General features: G+C 35.5%; 1 protein-coding gene across 1 annotated transcript in view; it reads left to right on the top strand.

Annotated features, from left to right (window-relative positions):
• Positions 1–4,213: 4,213 nt before the first annotated feature.
• The window catches only part of LOC134670708 (brain tumor protein), a 502,486-nt gene continuing 485,984 nt past the window's right edge, over positions 4,214–20,715 (top strand). Inside the window, exon 1 of the mRNA XM_063528523.1 lies at positions 4,214–4,347. The gene's annotated coding sequence lies outside the window, so the exon portion shown is untranslated. The remainder of the gene's footprint in view (positions 4,348–20,715) is intronic.

The raw sequence follows: 20,715 nt of genomic DNA, 5'->3' as shown, positions 1-20,715 counted from the left end.
ACAACTCTCTCTGGGTTGGGAGGTCAGATGGCAGTCAGTTTTGTAAAAACTAGTGCCTACGTCAAATCATGAGGTTAGTTGTCAAGCGGACCCCAGGCTTCCATGAGCCGTGGCAAAATGCCGGGATAACGCGAGGAAGAAGAATACACCATTTAGACAACACGTTAGATATGCTTATAATTAAGTATTACATTTTAACAATGCAATATGATGTTATTATATTTATTTGCATAAAAATGGAAAAGTCCAAAAACTTAGCGATTCGCAATTTTAATACAAAAACTCTGAACCTTTAAACACAAAACAAATGTTTTTAAAGCTGGGCACTGACTATAAAAAATAATTTTCTAAAACTTTTTTTCGTACTTATTGAGTCGACCTTCACCTTCAATCAGGGCTATAACCGCGAAAATCGAAGTTCGCAAATTGCGGGGATTTTTCTCTGTCACTCTAATTATGCCTTCGTTGGAGTAAAAGAGAAAGATCCCCGCAATTTGCGAATTTCGGTTTTCGCGGTAGCCGCTCAGTATCCCTCCTGGCCGGTGAGACGAATAAAGTATTGTTGTGATAAATAATCCACCGACCGTTCACGGCGTATTGTAGAGATAGAGGATTAACTCTCAAATAACTCGGCGAGTCCACACTTTTATTTATTTATTTTTAACTCACATACACACTACACTCACACACTTTTCACTTTTCATGGAGTCCAGCTTCTGTTTCTTAAAGGTTTCGTGTTTTATTTTAGGTGGACTCGTAAATAGGGAAGAGTGGGTTTTTACGCTTTTTATCGATTTTCTAAAAGTTTCGTTATGTATTTCCTTTATTTCTCGCCTTTCTTACAAAACAATATGGGTTGTAATTTTTTTTTTTTTAGTGTTTATATTTTTAAGTAAGTCATCTATTATTATTTCCGATATTTGGCGCGTTTTCTAAAAATTTAATAAATTTTGAAAACCTTATTCTTTCAAATCTAAACTTTCTTGGGCTCATTCTACTCAGACTCAGAATAAACGCGATTCTTCAACCTACCATTAAAAAAAGATGTCCCAAAATGTCCATTCCATTACACGCATGATAACTAAATTACATCATTTTGATATCGGAATGTAAGTTACAATTAGCCTCATGTCCTAGTTGACACGACGATGACTCCTTAATCACTGTCTCAATGGAAGAATTCAAGCCACTAACCGATTGTTACGAATTCGCAATCTCAGCTATCTCATCCACAACTCACCAGCATAAATTGATCCCTTGGTCCATAAAGGTCATACTTAGTTGCAGCTCAAGCTTATACTGGTTAGTCTGCCATATCGCAACGGTGAGCTAGTGGGTAACAGTGCAATCATATGTAATCGGTGCATTATATCATCGTGGAAACGGTGTGCAATCGATTTTGAAATTAAAAAAGTACAATGCATTCGTTAAACGACATAGCGTAAAGTCGATAGCACACTAGTGATGGGTTATCGATATCGATACTTGGAATTAATTATGTGAGTACCTAATGTGTGTAAAGTAAAATCTTGAACAATCGTGAGTAAAAACTATCAGTCTGTCACGCTATTTGAGGTATGTCAACTATCAAAATGACTATTGTAGCTAATATAAGCCGATTACTTTTTTTTTAATGTTAGTACGATTCGTTAGTGATGTTAGTATAACAATTTTAGTACTAAACAATATCCATAACATTTGCATAACAAACATTACAAATATCGAATCGCGCTCAATGTATTTGTATTTGTTCCTTTGAACGAGCGTTGCAAATACATAAATACAGTTCGATCTTCAATGTACCTGTAATTAAAATAATAATTGTCTAAAGATTAAGTTAAATAGCTTAAAAATTACCCACTTAATACTTCAATAAATAGTGTAGTTAACTTTAAAAACATATATTATATATTATTAAATATAAAGACAAAGTCAATAACAAATACAATAAAGATAATTTAATATAGTACTGCTAATAAAAACAATAACATACTTTACACGTGACGTGACAGGTAGAACTAACACGATAAGAAAATTTATTCACATACACCCAAGGGCTATAAAACAGGGATATCTTGTTTAGGAATTTCTTATAAAGTGACCTACATTCATTGCTCTTCAGCATAATGTATTTGTTTATATAATTAGATATGTTACGGTCATCAAACCCCTGCGGTCAAGATCAGATGTAAAAAAAATTGTTATTATGATAACACGTCATATTATACCGGGTGTGGCCTGTAATATGAGCAAAAAATTAAACTGTAGGTTGTACTCCTCATACTGACCAACATTTGTTCAGCGACTTTTAAAAATAACTTGTGGTTTAATTTTTAAAACACTTTAAAGTTTATTCTGAGAAGCAATGTATTGCGAATTTTGTTATGTTTAAGGCGTGACAAGCAACGTCAATCACAATGATATGGCGTGGCGATGGCGTCCATTGAAGATAATATTTATTTTGTATGAAAAATAGGGAGTCTAAATACTTCATAATTTTTAAAAGTTGTGGAACAAAAGTGTCACCGTTTGAAGAGTACGATGTATGTTTTAATTATTTGCTCGTGTTACAGGGCACACCCGGTATACGAAACTATCATTACTTGGCCTTTAACACTTCTTGAGATAATTATTGACCAACTTACTCTGATCATTAACCCTTTGCAACTACCCATCTAACTTCATTGGCGGTCAAGGGGTTAACTACCTAATTATTTGTTAAGTTTACTAACTAATGCGTTTATTATTGAATTAAATTTATGGCGAGAATACGGTCATTCACCTTTTAGATAACATTGATTGCACGTTATCATTTGTGATTATGTTTTGTTGTGTTTGTTTACAATGAATATGAACTTTGGCATTGTGATTATTTTACTATAAATACTTTATACAATAATGATATAATCAAGCTTTTCAATCTCTTACCTGACTTAAGCAACTCAGCAAGCTTCGTTGCTCAAACACGGTACTCGACTGAAAAGCTCTCTATTATATCACGATTGTATAAAATACTATTGGCGTTATTCATAAACGTATTACAAGCCTGAATTAGCTATGAATCGTTTGTCTTCATCTGTCATTTTGACTTATGTGTGAATGAATAAGGGGATTATATTGATGGTTACGGCAAGTACATTCTTTGTATGAGTTTGTAATATTATAATTACCGATAAGTAAATAAATAACGTTTTTAACAACAAATTAAAATCGTAAACACTGTCGGCATAAACATTTTTTTAGATTAGATGAGACACATTAAAAATTAAGAAAAAACGGAAGTGTAATTGATAATTTTTTCACCACACCAGCTCGAAAAGGCGTACTTTGCACTTCAAAAACTGATAGCAAAGTTGCATTTTATTCACATGTGAGGCAAAGTAATCATATGCAAATTTTGAGTTGTTTTCTTATGTTTGCTGTTAGAATTGACTTTTAAATGATGATTTTGGATGATAAATATTTCATAACATTCATTTGGATTTGATTTGGTATGATTTTGTTTGATATTTTACATTTAACATTTGCTTCGGGTTGGTGTGGTGAAAAAAATTGTGTTTCACTCGGGGGCAAATTTTGTTTAACCTTCGTGCTTTGAAACAATCGCAACGCTCAAGATTCCATTTTTACTCGCTACCCTCGTGGTTCAATTTTGGAATCTTTCGCTTGCTCGGGTATCAATATTAGCACGAGCAGTTAAACAACAACTTTGCCCCCTTGTAAAACAAATCAACACTCGTAATAGGGTATTATACTGTATTTAAAATAAATTATTTTACACCACGCATGAAATAAAGCACCAGATAATTATTAGAAAAACACAGAGGGAAGTTATTTTTAAACACAAGTTCTATTTAATAAATCTAATAGATATATAAAAAGTAGGTGAGCTGACCGTGACGTCACGATGTAATGTTTCATATAAATTCCATATTAGCAAATCGTTTTGACAGTTCTAAAAAAGTAACTGATTTGACTAATGAAAATAACCTATTGTGCTAGATTTTAAGGAATTTCATAAAGACCTTCTGTTTGACTTTTGTTAACAATTGTAACCACATAGGCCTCGTTGCACAATGCACTATAAATCACTGAGCAATGCAGTAAGCATCGATAACCGATCGATCCCACCACTAACCGAGTAATCGCTCGTTTATCGTTCATTCAAATCGTCGACGTCGGCCGCGCGCAAACTACACGCAAATCGGCCAGCGCTAACGTTCTATTCGAAATTTAAAATCGTTCGAACGTCGAAATTCGAAATTTAAATTCCTTGGCATGTTTGAGTGAGTGCTTTGAAGTGATTAGTGTTGTGTCATGGATTTTACCGTTGGGATATAAAACAAGGTAGAAATTTGCTCTTTTTTATTATGCATGACGGTATAATACTGAAATAAGTTTAGCGTCTTATTGTGAGGAATTTCCTCGGAAGCCATGGTAATAAAGGAGCTTCCGCAGTTTTACGCAAATATTATCCCGAAAAATCGCGAACTGAGAGAATGCTGGAATTTACATTTATAAAAGCCTAAAGGAAGTTGGAGTGGGAAGTGTCAAAGTGAGTTCGTATCTACGTATTCAAATTGCGTCGTGTTACTTGAGACGAACGTCAGATAAATTAAAGTCTTTGTGATATTGTGATTTATTATGGATATTTCCGCCTATAGGGTAATTGTGTCAGATACCGTCCAATTATAGGAGATGCCTACTTTGAAATGCAAAAAAAAAATATTTAAGTAGTCTTACTTAAATGTGCTATATTTGTTTGTATTGCTCATATTGTCTATTTTAGGTTAATATTACGTGACCTTAAATAATATTTACGGTTTATTTTATAAAAAATATATTTTGAAAAAGTAGGGTTAATTCAGTTTCCGTCCGCCTGTGAGCTACTTTTCGTCCACATATGAGTCAGTTTTCGTCCACTGTATGAAAAAGTACTGTAGGGTGCATTATTGCATTGAAAATCAATTATACCTATCTTTATTTTTTTGTTTTTATGTTATATAGATAATTCTTAGTTAGTTACTAGCTTCTGCCCGCGACTTCGACCGTGTAGAATGGTTATTTTCGTGATAAATATTTATATATATTTCCTTCCTCAGTAGACCGACAAACAGTGTTACATTCGCATTTATAATATATAATATCAATATAATAAGGATTCATTTATTTTTAAGCTATGTACGTTACTAGTACTGGCTTAGTTTTGTTGTATATAGCTAGGGTCATTGCGTTAGTTTTCATCAACTTATCGGAGCTGCCAGAGTAGCTGGACAATAAAATTTATCATGAAATACCCACTTAAATATATGATAGTTATTTGTTTTCTTGTGTTAATTTATGTATAGGAAAAACTAATGCAGATGCATTATTAAGATAAACACCAGTTATAATTATAATACCTACCCACTTTTATTTTATTAATAACAGATATTTAACTTGTTTTTCTTAAATTACTAACAATCTAATACAATCTATTTATCAACTTTAGATAATATTATTTATATTATACAGTGAAACCTGGTTAAGTGGGACCTGGATAAGTGAGAAACCTCTATAGCTGGGACTCATGGTGCGGTCCCGACACTTTAGCACTGAATTACCTCTGTTACTGAGAAAAAACGAACCTCTATTTGTTGTCGTGATTTTATAGTCACATTGACCTCTATAATTGAGACAGAGAGTGTATTTTACCTCTTTTACTGAGACTATATTTATAAGATTACATTTTCCTAATTGTTTTTTAGAATTTTATAGGGAATTGACTTCTGTATCTGAGATAACGTCAATCTATGACCTCTCTTACTTGGACTTCATTAACAATTTCCGTATTCTTACTAACTCTTAGTCTATCCATAAATTCCGCATTTGCCTAATTGTGTCTAAACAACTTCAAGTTTGATTTAGTTAGTTAATTTATGTAAGTAGTTAAAACTATCGAAACGAAAGCTGAAATTTTGACAAGTAACACGAAAAAAAAAAAAACATTTATTATTTATTAAATTTCTAATACGCAATGAAGTCCGTATCAAATTTAATTTAATTTTCAACTATCTATCCTTTGGAGAATCATTCAAAATAAATTCAAAGAAATATTTCAACAGACTTAAAAAATATTTAGGGACAAGGATTATTTTACCTTATTTATTTTTAAAGATAATTACTAAATACCTTATTAACCACCTCTATAACTGAAATATACTCTATTCTCACCTCTATTAATGGAACCCTCTGTAAATGAGACATAAATTTATTTGTACCTGGCTAACTGGGAGCCTGTGTAAGTGGAAAACCTCTTTAAGTGAGACAAATTTGCTCGTCCCTTGAGATTTCACTTATCCAGGTTTCACTGTATTATTATTTGAGAAATTCAGAGTCTGAATATACATGGTCATTCAATAATTTATTTTTTTGTAGGAAAAGATCTCTATGTATGGTCATAGTCGTGAGGGAGTTCATTCTGAATTAATTAATTGCCCATAGAGATTTAGGCACTGAAATTCTTTAGAAAAACAGCTCGTGTCGTGTATGATGGTGCCTTATAAAGAATCTATGATAAATAATATGTAAAATATTAGGCCAAGCGCGCACCACGACTTTTTGTCGCGCGATAATTTAGTCGCAGAAATGTAACGTATGTCATATAAACGGCAGTGCGCGCATATGCGACAAAAAAATCGCAGCGATTTTAAAATTGTGATTTGTCACATTTTTCCGCGACTGCTCGCGACGCGATTGTCACAAAGTGAATTGCAGCATACGGAGTTGTATGGCCCCGCGCGCACTGCGATAATAAAATCGCACCCGGACCTCAGTCCGCATTTCGCTCTCCAAGAGTCAACATATCGGAACCTGCTTCTCCAATGGAGTCACAAGATGAGACGCTAGATGTTGACCGTTTAATTATAGAAATAGAAGGAGATCACCTTTGTGGTATAAATACTCAAAGTCATACAGCGATTGCATATTGTTTCACGACAAGCGACTGGTACGAAATCCATGTCGAGAATGAACAAATCGTCGACTTTTCATCGCAGTGCGCGCAGTGAATTTTCTGCGATAAATTACAGCGTGATTCTAAAGCCCCCTCCACATTCGTGCGCGAATCGCGGCGCGAAGCCGCGAACGCGAGTGTGGCGTCGATGTTCGCAGACAGCGAAATCGACTCCACACTCGCGTTCGCGGCTTCGCCCGCGATTCACGCGCATAGTCTGTAGGGGGCTTAAAATCGTGTCGCAAAAATTAAACTCGTGGTACGCGCTTGGCCTTACAGACGCCCGGACCGCGACTTTGCGGTCCGGCGCATGTTCGATCGTGTGTAAGGTGATCCGCCGTATGTATGTCCATTAAAGCCGTGTAACAGACAACCGCACCCATGAGTGAGAGCGAGAAAGAGATGGCTTTTAAGGACGCAGTTTTATAAAGCCACACATTCACACTCCTACCGTCCTACAAACGGCTAAACGGTAGGACGGCTCGTAGTCTGCAACCCCCATACACAATCCTACCCAACGAGGCGGACTACGAGGCGGCCTACAAGGTAGGAGTGTGAATGCGGGGCTTAAGTGAGAGCGAAAAACAGATACTTATTAAACCAGCATCCACACGGCCTGGTACAGCTATCAGTTCATGCTGTAGGATATAGAGCGAGGTAGGGAGACAATTATATGTCTCGTTCTTGCAGGACTATTTTGTAACATCGTGTAAATACTGCTTAATAATCATAGACATTTCAATTATTTTAAAGCCCGCTCCACACTCGTGCGCGAGTTGCGGTGCGGAGCCACGAATGCGAGTGTGGAGTCGATTTCGCAGATCTGTGATCTCGACTCCACGCTTGCGTTCGCGGCTTCGCGCCGCGATTCGCGCACGAGTGTGGAGCGGGCTTAAGGTTAACTGGTTTGCGAAACAAGCGGTATCCAGACGGGATGATAAAATCGACCTATTTGATCAGGAATGAAATTGGCGTCAATCTCCAATTTAATCACCAATTTTAGATTTATGGTAATATTAGAGCCCTCTAAATTGAAAAAATACCCCAGAACGAAAATACTGGCGTCACAAATTATATAGTATTCTTGCATCTCATTTTATCGGTAATATCGGGCATTATCGGCGGTTGAATTCGGCGAGCCAAATTGTCGTTTGCGTCCGCACGTCCTGATTCGATCGGGCAATTTAATCAGATTGGCAAAAAATTGACTAGTCTGGATACGCGTTCTTAAAATTGCTTTATTTTTTTTTTAATATTAAGGAGGGAAAATCGTAGGTATTTGTCATTTTTTATATTAAGATTCGAGTAATGCTTGATGCTTAAATAATTAATTGCCTATTTAAACTTATTTCCTCGCATATTTGGAGCAAAGCACTATGCTCCGGTGGGAATAGCAATTCGTGGAATCGTCTCATTGTCGGACTCAGTTCAATTCTTTCATTTCGTCGAACAAAATCGAAACTCATCCACGAATTGCTATTTTCGCCCTCTGTAATCATGTAATAATAAATCTCGTCTACACCACTCATAGTACATGGACGGAAACTGAAACAATATTTAAAGCTATTTTTAGTTTTCGACCACGTATTTTAAATATGATTTTAATCAAGCAACAGTGACAAAATCGTGGACGAAAACTAAAATGTATAATCTTATAAGCAAGAAACATCATTTTAAGAGAAAATATATAGTAGTTTATAAGTCTTTTGAAGTAAAACGACCATAACAAATACTCACCTAGCTGTTCCAGTTACCGTCCGTGTGGTCGGAAACTAAATATTTTTCAAAATTAGTATGTCAGTATTCGTCCACTAAATTTATCAAAGATTATTATGAAAAAACTATAAAAAACACTTAAAATTGCGTTTATTATACATTTAAGTTGCAGTATGGGCCAATAACGTAACTTAAACTAGCTAAATTAATTAATAAACTTACCGTGAACATTTGCCGCCAACACTTTCTTTTTCTTGCAAAATGACGTTTTCAGGCTTTGGGTGCAATGCCGCCACTTACATAATTTTTATTTAAGCCGCTATTTGTCAAATAACACTTTTATTTTGGTAAAAATATTGCTTAGACATTATGGATTGCAACAAATCCAAACATGTGTGAGAAGGCTTGTTTCTATTCAAATTTTCCGCAATTCTTTGTAGCAACTCCGCCAAGTGGACGGAAACAGGCACTGGACGGCAAACAGACACAATTACCCTACGTGTTCTTGAAGTTTTATGGGCATAGTATAGATACCTATATCATATCATATTATATCATACGACTCCCAGGATCGTGCAAAGTGGAGGAAAGCAAGTAGGAAAGCGGACCCTGGCAAAGGCCGGGATAACGCTAGGTAGAAGAAGATCATATCATATCATATCACAATATACAGTATGATTCCGATTTAAAAAACATGAGGATTTAGTGAGGATTATAATCTTATAAGATTATATTATAACAGATTAACATTGTTTTGACTGTAAATTTCTATAAGTAAATACGATTGAAATATTGTAATAACATCGAGTATGTTTGTAAACAAATCATTATCGGTCTATTGATTATGACTTATGATCCACTGTTTGTTATTATTTTTACTGTGAATAATAGGTACAGTCACCTGCAATAGTATGTTACATAACAAAGGCCGCAAAAATATCTGACACGATCTTATTTGTAGAGCTTTAAGAGCGTGTCACATATTTTTGCGGCCTTTGAAGAGTAACATATTATTGCAGGTGATTGTACACCGTAATTATCTGCCGTATTCGAACTTCAAGATATTAACAAGAGACGACACGTTCTAGATCCATTCTAGATACCTACGTTATAGTTTAGATATCAACTAGTTCTCTTTTGCAGCGCAATTCGGGCAACTAATGTCACTTTTACGTTAGATAGAGTAAGATATCTATTAGATGTGAATTACATCTCTAAGTCATATCCTGTGGAAATCGTTCAAGAGTATCTCCAGAATCGCGCAAATGTCAAATTTGACACGTTAGATCTTAAACATATCGTTATCGTATCTTGGTGATGTCTAAAGGATGTCTAATAGATGTCTATTTCATAATCCGAATCGGGCCCTATGCCGTTGACACCGCGATAATAATTATCTGACATTGAACTATCCTACATCTTTAAGGGCCACTTGAACCGTTCACTAACCCGGGGTTAACCGGTTAAACCGTTAACCCAGTGTGAAATAGTACTGGTAACCATGGTAACTCCAGGTTTAACTGGTTAACCCCGGGTTAGTGAATGGTGCAGGTGGACCTAAGAGTCTCCGGCAAGCACAGCCGAATTTCTCCTTTAATACAAACGGAGTTTCGTTCTTATTATAAAACTACGTGTTGGATTGTAATGAAACTTTGTACCTACATAAGTATAATATGAGGTATATCAAGTCACTGTTAGCTCCAGTTTAGGCCGACTGGCACCATTCCACTAACCCAGGGTTAAGCGGTTAAATTGTAAACCCAGTGTCAAATTGTGCTGGTTACCGTGGTAACTCCAGGTTTAACCGGTTAACCCCTGGTTAGTGGAATGGTGCAAGTGGCCCTTAAAAAACAAACGAAATAGAGTAGAAGTCTGCAGCGATTTTGTTAGCCCACGCAGTGCAAGTGTCATTTTAAATGTCAAACTTCTATGAACTTATGACGTATACATAACACTTACACTGCGTGGGCCTTGGAGGATATAACCAACGGAGACGCCATGTCTAAAATTTTCGGTACAAAATAGTCTGCCGTTTTTTGCGGGGGAGGGGCACATCAAATGTATAGGTACGTCATGTCAGATAAACGTCAGTCCATACATATGGTTGACATGAGGTTGACCATTGGCCGCCTATTTTCGACAGAGGGGAACGCCTGTTAATGGCGGCTCCATTGTTAATTACTCCGAGGCGTGGGCTATCAAATCCGCTGCAGACTTTGTTTGGTGCAACTATACAAGTTTTGTATGAAAAACTATGGGATCTGAATCTACATAAAATAATTACAGGACTAGATATACCTTATCCTATATTTAACCTAACCTTCGATTTCGGAAAAAAATCTGGTTTCGATCAGACACTACTGATTTCTACAAAGTTAGTTCTACGTACAGTCGACTACAAAAAGATGCATCAATTTCTTCACTTTTACAAAGCACGGTGAAAAAGTGGAGACATCTCTTTGTAGTCGACTGTAAAAGTAACATCGCCACCATATTCAATTGTTTCGAACACGGAACCTGAACCATCGTCATTATTCCGAAGTAATCTGCATACAAAAACCTTCACAACACCGAAAGGTCTTTTCTAACAGCAATTCCATAATAAAAACAGCCCTTTTTACAACCAAATTAGTACTGTGGTGCACCGAAAACTGCATATGCAGATTCGGCACTCAGCATAGAAAATTGCGATGCCGTGATTGGCCCAAATTATAGCGGCCATTGGATGGAATCGGATATTTGGAATTTAAATTTTTCGTATCACGACAGTTAAGGTGGGGACAGACTAGCGCGTCAAATTAAATAAGTACCTATTTTTGTTATTTTCTACCTTATTCCAAACAATTTCGTTCAATATGACTTTTTATTACCACCATTATTAGTTTCAGCTCGTATTGCTATTGTTTATTAATATATAGGTACCTATGGTACACAATACCAAGTAACATATTATGTAATTTCAATAAAAGATTAGTTATTAGAAGGGAGGCAAAATTTAATGACTAAGGGTAAGGAGTTGCTATATCGATAAACTCGATGTATACTTCTTTCATATAAAGTCACCATCAGATATATCGCAACGGCCAAGGTGCTCACAATATCTGAACACGCGCTCTAACGCCTTGACAATAGAAGCGTGTTCAGATATCCGTGAGCGACTGCGCTCCGATATATCTGATAGCGACTGTACTAGTGATCACTCCAAGTTTATCATGTAGAAATGTAGAAAAAATCTTTTTAGGGTTCCGTACCCAAAGGGTAAAACGGGACCCTATTACTAAGACTTCGCTGTCCGTCCGTCCGTCTGTCACCAGGCTGTATCTCACGAACCGTGATAGCTAGACAGTTGAAATTTTCACAGATGATGTATTTCTGTTGCCGCTATAACAACAAATACTAAAAACAGAATAAAATAAAGATTTAAATGGGGCTCCCATACAACAAACGTCATTTTTGACCAAAGTTAAGCAACGTCGGGAGTGGTCAGTACTTGGATGGGTGACCGTTTTTTTTTTTTGCTTTTTTTTGTTTTTTTTTTTGCATTATGGTACGGAACCCTTCGTGCGCGAGTCCGACTCGCATTTGCCCGGTTCTTTTTTAAATTAATGATTTAATTGACCGAATAAAAAACATTATAGTAACAGCATAGATGCCTTCAGATCCACAGCGCAGGCTTCGTTATCATACAGATAGCTCATCCACCTCAGGTTTCGTCAAAATGAAACGTACATTTTGACATATGTCATCCGCAACACGCATCGTCAAAAAGAGGAAACTGGTAATTACAAAACAGATAATAATAAGCCATAAACCTACACTACACCCAAGGCCAAAAGTATGGAAACAAGCTTATACTTTGATAGAAAAGTTTGATTTTATATTATTCATTGACGATTTGAAAACAATATGGTAAAATTAATAAAAGAACATTTGAATAGTAAATTACTCAATCGCTGGCTATGATAGAGAGGAGGATTTTTGTATGGTGTCCATAGAGAAATAGTGCCCTTTTGAAGACTGTCCTCAACTATCATCTTTGTCCTAACTTTTTTTTATCTTTTCGACAATATTTTAGGATAACTATTTTGATATGTAGCGGAAATTTTTAATATTTTTGGGTTGTCCAATGCAAATTTTAGGATACAAATATACAACAAAGATAGATGATACATTAAAGAAAACAACTTTGTGTGTAAGTACCTGGCACAAACGTCCCCAAAATACCAGCGGCCAAATAAATTTTTAAATGCATGAATGTGTACCAACCTTTATATTGCCCGGAAATAAGAATTAAAGTGACTCTGGCTTTAAATTAAGGAAGCGTAAAATATACCCCGCGGCCCTCGGCAATAATTTTATTGTTGTAGCGTTTATGAGGGCGGTTAAAATGAAATCTTGGCACGGGGATGGAATAATAATCTACTTTCATTTAAAGTATTTAACAACGTTTAAAGTTAAGTTTAACTTAGTTGGGTTCTGCCGGAGAAAATTATGGCGTTATTCATAATACGCGTTACCGGCCTGAATTAGCTATGAATCGTTTGTCTTTATCTGTCATTTTGAGTGATGTATTAGTAAAAAAGGGATGCGACATTATTAAACTAAATCAGGCCCGTAAAGTTTTTTCACTACTCCTTAATAAAACAAAGTCCCCCGCCGCGTCTGTCTGTTTCTGTTCCACTACTCCTTAATAAAACAAAGTCCCCCGCCGCGTCTGTCTGTTTCTGTTCCACTACTCCTTAATAAAACAAAGTCCCCCGCCGCGTCTGTCTGTTTCTGTTCCACTACTCCTTAATAAAACAAAGTCCCCCGCCGCGTCTGTCTGTTTCTGTGTATACATATTAAACTCAAAAAATACTGAACGGATTTTCATGCGGTTTTCACTTATCAATAGAGTGATTCTTGAGGAGTGTTAAGGTGTATACCGTCGCCCATGGACACCGCAATTACCGACACACATGGTAATGCATTGAAACAGTGCGGCAATCACCCACTTTGTAAAACAATTTCTAGACAAAAAAATAAAAAAAAACAGTAATCCCAATTTTTTAATCAGTATCTTAACGAATTGAAAATGAAATTAAATTTCTTTGGCAATTTGATAATCACCGTGTAAAAAACGTTTGAAAGCTCTCTGTTTCCAACCCTATCTTTTTTCAATTAAGTCGTTTTTCAACTACAGTCAGCTTTTAAATCGCGTACCTATACTTTCAGTGCAATTCAAAACCCTATCCAGTTTTAGTAAAGTCGCAATTTCAATAAAACACTTTGTGACAGGAGCTTGCCAAGTTAACCAAAAATTTGAACTTTTTCCTTTTCGATTGTCAATTGCCTAATAAAATTCAATTACAATCAAATGCCTCTCAGATAATTAATATATCTTGTCAAGATGTCTTGGGCGAATATTTCGTTGTAAAATAATGTAATTTTGACTCAGAGCGAAATTGCTTTTGACCTTTCTTCACGCGTAAAACAATTTGTCACGATATTGTAGCCGAAAAAAAGGTGAAATATGGACGTCGTTTAGGTATATATACTTAAATGAAATAAGTGATGTACACATAATGAACATTAGATATTTATATTTTAAACCAACTTTATTTAAGTATTTCTTAGACATTGAATTTAGTTATATAAGATTTATTGCACGCTCGAAATGGGCAAAATTTTTGATACCTTTATAATTTTTAACATGTTATACTTTTTACAAAATTTTGACAATAAAATATTTTTGACCTTCTCTGTGTACCGTTTTTCACTTTTTATTACTTTGTAATTTACATCATCATCATCCTCCTCAAATTGCGCCGGCTTTTTGCCACAACTCATTAGAGAACCCCGGGGTCTACTCTGGCGGGGATCTAATGGTAAGAATTAATATAAGCACTTTATGAAAGTGACCGCCTTCTGAGCGGCTACCGCGAAAACCGAAATTCGCAAATTGCGGGGATCTTTCTCTTTTACTCCAATGAAAGCGTAATTAAAGTGACAGAGAAAAATCCCCGCAATTTGCCAACTTCGATTTTCGCGGTTATAGCCCTGAATTTCTGACCTTCCGACCCAGAGGGGAACTAGGCTAGTTTCTCTCGATCTTTTTTATTGGTACCTAATTAATACGGCTATCACCAGTGTGACACTGATACATTCGCTAACGTCTGCGTAACTTAATTTATTTCTATACATCTTGCTCGCACAGGCAAATACGAGCGAGATGCATAGAAAGTAAATTAGGCACACGGTAGCGAACATGGCAGTGTCACTGACCCCAGTCAGTGTCAAATTCATAGTAATGCTAAACAAAAGTCGAATCTGATATACTTAAGGTTCATAGTGGTTTTTTTTCTTATAAGATTGCTTTAAAGTCTTCGGAAGTCGGATTTATTTTAAATGCACGTCGATCCAGCTAATAGCAGATTTGAAAGTGAACCTATTCAGCCTTAAGTGCCAAATTTAACAGTTTTAACAGTTCTAATCTGTAAGCCGATCCTTGTTAACGACTCTAAATATCAGATAACGTTAAGTAGTATTAAATATTATGCCTTAAGTTTAAGCTTTTTTGTTTTTAGGTAAAATATCGCAATGAAAAATAAAGTCCAAGTTCAAGTTACATTTAGGTAAGTTCAGGTGAAAATTATCGAGTTTTATTTTACTACCTACGATCATTTTATATCCCAAAAAAGACTTGGAAGATCACTTAGTTTAGACCAGGGTTATCAAATCTCTTTCGATTCTAAACTTTAATAAATAACCGATCCCAATGAAATGAAAAACAATGAAGTTTCGATTATGAATCGATAGTACATAACAACTTTAATTACTAATTTTTAATTAAAAATTTATTCGGAGTACTTTGCAGCACTACATTCATCTTTAAAGTCCTTTCAAGGGCCGTTTTCACTAATTAAATGTAGGTCAAAGACTTTTTCATTTTACTAGCCAGCTTGCCCTAAAATATACCTTTTTACCGTACTTTTGAATAGGTACCTACTTGGCTGGGCTAAAAAGGTACGTATAATTGGTAGCACTTCAGAACTTGGCCTTTGATCTATGTTGCGTGTCATTTTTATTTTATAAATGGAATTAAGTTACTAATTTTTTCGGATAGAGGGCACACGAGACCTTTAAATATTGTGACTTTATTTTATAATTTGACTTTAAAAATCGATTTTGAATTTCAGAATGATGAATAAGAGTTAACATGATTTTATTATCAATAAGGGAGGGAACCTATCTTTGATAACTTATTATACCTATACCTATGTTAATATGTAAATGATGCATATTACCTATTATATTACCTATTGATATAATATCAATCTTAGAAAAAGGATGCTGAAAACCATACAAAGTGCAGTTAAGAAGATAGAAAAATACACCCTGAGCTACGTAACAGGTGCTAAAGCTAAGGCAACTACTATAGTTAGTTTTTTTAGGATTAGAAAGAACTTGAAAGAAGGTAAGCGATCTTGACATGTCTTTTAATTGAAAAACTCTTTTTAAAAATCAGTAACTATTACTTATGAAAGTAGAAGAATATATGTATATGATTGTATTTGATTCATAATTGTTACATATTTGCCGTATAGCTTATTTTTAAAATGTGTTTTTCAATTAAAAGACACGTCAAGATTGTTTACCTTATTTCTAATGTGACGTGAAAATAGTATGTACATTCAATTATAATATTTATATGACTAAAATAGGTACTACATCGATTTTGAGATCACATTACTACTGAAACCTTTTAAATATACATATTCTCAGTATATTGTTAATTAACAATTACCCTTACACACAATATTCCATGCAGCTAATTGAAGTTAGCATCCAAACTTCTAATACCCATTCACGAATGAACGGCTAATACGTCGGCAAGGGGAATCCCAGCGAGTTCCCAACTCGACTTCCTTCCGGCAGCCAATATGGCCGCCCAAGATGGCGGAGCGGAACACACGGCCGGAGATGGCTGCAAGTTTCTAAGCAGCGTATTAGTAAGTTAGACTGCCGAGATATCTATTTGAATATAAATTTGAGTCGGTAATGTGTTTGACTTGTTGGATAACACATTTATTACATTAAATAATACAATTTTAAACACAAAACAGTTGTACGGTAGAAAGAAGAGAAATCTAATCTCAAGGATGGGTATTCCACAGCCGTCTTCAGATCCCAATCTTTCTATCTTTCTTCTCGTTCCTCTAATTCTTAGAGATACCGCTCTGATGATTGATATTTGTATTTTGACTTTGATCCAGTTGATTATTTGTGAGTATGGTTTGGACCATTTTTCACGGAGCTCAAGGGATGTTCTTTTTATGAAAAATTCGTATTCCGTTCCGACAGCGCCATCACAGGAGACCACAAGGGGAGTGAATGAGGCTCTGAGATCTTCTGCAGCCAGGTCGTATTTGCGATATTTTTCGCGAGCGTGTATTTGGGCAATCGTGGCCCAAGTAGCATTGCAAGCTGTATATAAGCTGTATTGAAGTTTATTTGTATACTATAAGCTGTACAGTTAGGCTGTACAAAGGCTGTATAAGCGCTTATACAGCCCTTATAAGTTAAAAAAGGGCCCAAATTATACAGCCTTTCGCGTTATTAGAGCTGTAGAGTAGCTGTATAAGCTGCATAATAGCTGCATTACAGCTATATTTCGGTGTAACAGGAAACCTTAACACTACAGATAATCTCTTATAAGTACGATATAAGAATATGAGTTTTAAATGAGTTTTTAAAAATGATTACAAGAGAATAATAATCATTTAGGAAACTAAAATGTCTTAATCTTGTTCATTCGTAATATAGTAATGGCGACAATAAAGTGTTATAGTGGATGGTAAAAGTAAAAGTAAATATTATAGGGGACTTAAGTGGAATATTATACTATTTGTAAGTGCTGATTATTATTTATTGTGAACCTATGTATCTTTTCTGGCAAAATATTCACGCGCCTGCAAAATAACAAAGAGAAACCATAAGGAAAATATCAAAAATCGGGAAAGTTAGTGTTTGTTTTTAAGGTTAGAATATCAAAAAGTTTTATAAATATTAATTCTAAGGCTAAAGTTAATTTATTTTAGCTGGTAATCATAACACGATGTTAGTCTGCTTAATATTTGCAAGTATTTCCTTAATTATATTTACAAATACTTTTTTGTTTCATTGTAAAATGGCGACAATTTTTAAACAGCTTACAGGATAGTTGGAGAGCATTATAATCTTAGTAGCTGTGCTGTGTAATAAATGGAGTGTCATTTACAGCTTTTGGAATTAAAACAGCTTTAGAATAGAAGATTTGTATTCATTTGGCTGTATTTCGGTTCTCCGTACATAAGTTATAAGTCTCTTTAGAGATCCGTATAACAAATAAAAAACCCTTAGGTCCAAATGTATTTGGTCTATCCTTCGTTCCATTTCATAATTTTCTAAATTATTAATCTTGTTCATTACAATTTTTTATTTTCGTGGTCGAAATATACTTTTACGAGTGTAAAATTACGCCGAAATAAGCGATTCTGCCAGTAATACAGAAAAAAGCTGTACTATAGCTGCCATTTATTCGTTTAGTTTTATAATACCCTTACAGACAGAAGTTATACAACTACTATTCTTATAGGAGAGTAAAATTACGCCATAAGAAATAGCTTTAAAACGGGGTCGACAGAAACATTTGTACAGCTACAAGTGCCAAGTGTTACTACAATACAGCCTGTATACAGCTCTTACCATAAAATTCGCTTGTAGCGTTTCACAACACTTAAAGTTTTAAAACGGAGTTGACAGATACTTTTATACAGCTAAAAGTGCCAAGTGTTACTACAATACAGCCTGTATACAGCTTTTACGATAGAATTAGCTTGTAGTGTTTCACAACACTTTTAGTTTTATAGTAGATTTTCTATATTCTGATAAAGCACCCCATGATTCCGCAGAATCCTTTATAATGATTTTATACAGCTTGAGCTGTATAATGTCGGTAAAATACTTTTTATACAGCTTAAATCTTTTCTGACACTCTTATACGTCTCTTAAATCACTCTAAGTTCTAAATTGGCTGGTATATTGATGTTGCCGACACTTCCATGCTACTTGGGGGGCCATGTGAGTAGACTATAGCTACGAGTACATCTTCTATTCTAGGTGGGTTTAGTCTGTATGTATGCTGAATTTCGTTTGAGTTAAATATTACTATTAGTTTTACTCGGACATTTGTAATATTCGTAAAATTCTCGTTGAATGTGATTTTTTTTATTGTTCAAATATTTCGAATAGAATGTAAACATTCAGGCAGGCTTTTCCACATCACCGACCAATCTCGTCCAGCCATTTCACTGAATATTTTACGAGGAATTTGGCATGCCTCTTAAGTTTGACAATTGTTCTTTGATTATACTTGCTAACTTTATTATAAAGTCACGATTTAATGAAATAATGTGTTTTAATTGTCCTAAATAGAAAGAAGTGGCCATATTATGTATGATACATGATAAAATCACTATAAAACAAAGTACTCCGCCGCCTCTGTCTGTTTGTGTGTTTGTATGTTTATTCGCAATAAACTCAAAAACTACTGAACGGATTTATATGCGGTTTTCACCTATCATTAGAATGTTTCTTGAGAAAGGTTTCATCATCATCATCATCATCTCAGCCATAAGACGTCCACTGCTGGACATAGGCCTCCCCCTTGGACCTCCACTCGTACCGGTTGGAAGCGATCCGCATCCAGCGTCTTCCGGTGGCCTTAACAAGGTCGTCCGTCCATCTTGTGGGTGGACGTCCTACGCTGCGTTTGCTAGTCCGTGGTCTCCACTCGAGCACTTTTCGACCCCACCGGCCATCTTCTCGGGAAAGCATCCGCATCTGCGAGAAAGGTTTAGGTGTATAATTTGTTAACCCGTGCGAAGCCGGGGCAGATCGCTAGTGTAAAACTAAAACGGAAACCTTAAAAGTAGTACCTACCCAGTCGTGCGTGCTATTGTTAGGTAGACACCAACACACAAAACGAGCGATCTTCTATGAATAGCCTAACATACTCGTATACGTAGCAATAAAATGAAAGTGAATGGTCTAGTCGTAACGAAACCGCACAGATACGTGCGAAATGACGGGAAGCTTACGAAATTTCGACAGAACGTGACAGCCATTTTGGATTCAATGTAGCTTTTGTGTTTGAAATTTTAGGTGATAATTTTACTATTAGGTATTGTTTATTGATTGTTTTAGATAACAAGTGATTTTGGTACATTGATATGATTATAGGCTTGTATTTTCTTAATACAGACATAGTATTGATTTCTCGCCAAACTAGCAAAGCTTCAAATCTGTGACGTCCCCTCTGTCTATCACTGTCGTACCACAAAACTTAACAGATGGCGTTATTATAGCCACTCCTATAGAAAGAGAAACCAACTATTATAGGACTTTGGGCCCGATTCGGATTATGAAATAGACATCTATTAGACATCTTTTAGACATCTAACCTGTCAAATTTGACATTTGCGCGATTCTGGAGATACTCTTGAACGATTTCCACAGGATATGACTTAGAGATCAAATTCACATCTAATAGATATCTTACTCTATCTAACGTAAAAGTGATGTTGTCTCTTGTGAATATCTTGAAGTTCGAATATGGCAGTTTAGTCGTAAGGCATAACACTCGCCTGGACAGATAACTCTCTATTGCCTTCTCTACCTACTACAGGTAGGCAGTTTTTACGTGCGTTAGCAATTAATATTAGATCTAAAATCTCTTATATAAAAGCTTCTCTTTTAATTTAAACTTCGCAGCGTTTTTCTTCGCAATATCCTTTCGTGTGTCTCTGTCATTAGGCAACTAATTAAACTATCTTTTGACAACTTAATTACAAATCGTCTGCAATGTAGGGCCCTCAGACTAATAAGGGTGCCACCACATTTGTCACCGCCGAATTGGCTGAGGACGTTCAGCAAACTGTCTGAAGTAGTTATGTCGTAATAGCGACTAACTTTTCGTATGCCTT

The sequence above is a fragment of the Cydia fagiglandana genome, chromosome 14 (assembly GCF_963556715.1).
Source record: "Cydia fagiglandana chromosome 14, ilCydFagi1.1, whole genome shotgun sequence".
Taxonomy (NCBI): Eukaryota; Metazoa; Arthropoda; class Insecta; order Lepidoptera; family Tortricidae; genus Cydia; species Cydia fagiglandana.
This window is presented reverse-complemented; position numbering and strand designations above follow the sequence as displayed.